This window comes from Sinocyclocheilus anshuiensis, unplaced genomic scaffold, assembly GCF_001515605.1.
Source record: "Sinocyclocheilus anshuiensis isolate Anshui unplaced genomic scaffold, SAMN03320099.WGS_v1.1 scaffold769, whole genome shotgun sequence".
Taxonomy (NCBI): domain Eukaryota; kingdom Metazoa; phylum Chordata; class Actinopteri; order Cypriniformes; family Cyprinidae; genus Sinocyclocheilus; species Sinocyclocheilus anshuiensis.
This window is the reverse complement of record NW_015539878.1, coordinates 456,680-457,855: the sequence shown is the minus strand read 5'-3', so window position 1 is coordinate 457,855 and position 1,176 is coordinate 456,680. Positions and strand designations below refer to the sequence as shown.

At 45.2% G+C, this 1,176-nt stretch overlaps 1 long non-coding RNA gene across 1 annotated transcript in view; it reads right to left on the bottom strand.

The window, feature by feature from the left end:
* Nucleotides 1-240: 240 nt before the first annotated feature.
* LOC107685384 (uncharacterized) overlaps nt 241-1,176 on the bottom strand; it is a 19,254-nt gene continuing 18,318 nt past the window's right edge. The window contains exon 3 of the long non-coding RNA XR_001633946.1: nt 241-355. This is a non-coding gene — a long non-coding RNA (uncharacterized LOC107685384). The remainder of the gene's footprint in view (nt 356-1,176) is intronic.

The window sequence follows — 1,176 nt, the reverse complement described above, 5'->3', positions numbered from 1 at the left end:
GACTCAAAGGCCTGTACATATGACAGTTTTCTGCATATCTATGATACAGTGTCATTTAAGTTCCTAATTGTACAACCAAAATAAACCATCTTCGGTCCATAAAATAAGGTGCTTTATAGCAACCCAGCGGTATTTTCCATCATGAAGTAGGTCATGCGACAGGTGAGAGGGACTGTTTGTTTGCTGGCGGTCGGTGGCCATCTTTTCCACGTAATTAGATGGCTTCTATTCCAGACATGCAGCTGGCCTTCACAGAGGCCGCCTGTGTCTCTGTGTTGATGTGGACCTACTGTATCTTCACCGTGACCCAAAACGGGACTCAGAGCTTCCTGTGTTGAGAGACTTGTCTGGTCTCCTGGAGAGAGAGAGAGAGAGAGAGAGAGAGAGAGAGAGAGAGAGAGAGAGAGAGAGAGAGAGAGAGAGAGAGAGAGAGAGAGAGAGAGAGAGAGAGAGAGAGAGAGAGAGAGAGAGAGAGAGAGAGAGAGAGAGAGAGAGAGAGAGAGAGAACGAGCGAGCGAGAGAGAGTGCTGTAAATCTGGAAATGTTGAGGAAAGTTTGGGAAACACCTCAGTCGACGCCCTGCAAGTTTGATTCACACAGCTGTGTCATAAATGTGGCATGAAAAGCATCACGCCACTTCATGTCACCTCTCGACATGTGCATGCCATTTCGTAGCAGTAAAAACAGCTCGGCTGAAATCACATCAATGCATATCGTCTTCGAAATTTTCGTAAACCATGTCTGAGGTTATTTCCTTTACGCATGTGATGTTTATACACCCTGTTTTGTAAAAGCCAATGTGTGTTGCCCAATTATATCTGAGGAAATTAAAAAACACATCTGCAATTCAACAGGTGCCTCTTGGCATCCAGCATGTTCCATGTCTGGAAAACATCTGCATAGGTGGTCTCTTTCTCTCCCTTTCGTTCCCCAAACTCCTGCTTTTTCTTCTTCTCTCTAGGGTCAGAGTGAAGGGAAGGCTGATTGTAAATACGGTGAGGACCTCAGAGCCAGAGAAACAGCCGTATATTTTGGGAGAAGAGAGGCTGGCTTTTACCAGAACATATATTTAATCGCACAATGCCAGCATGGATAGGCCAGAGTTGCACAGCTGCTCCTCTAATTTGTTTAAGCATGTACAACAAATAGGCCGTCCCACACAAGCCAAAAAAAAAA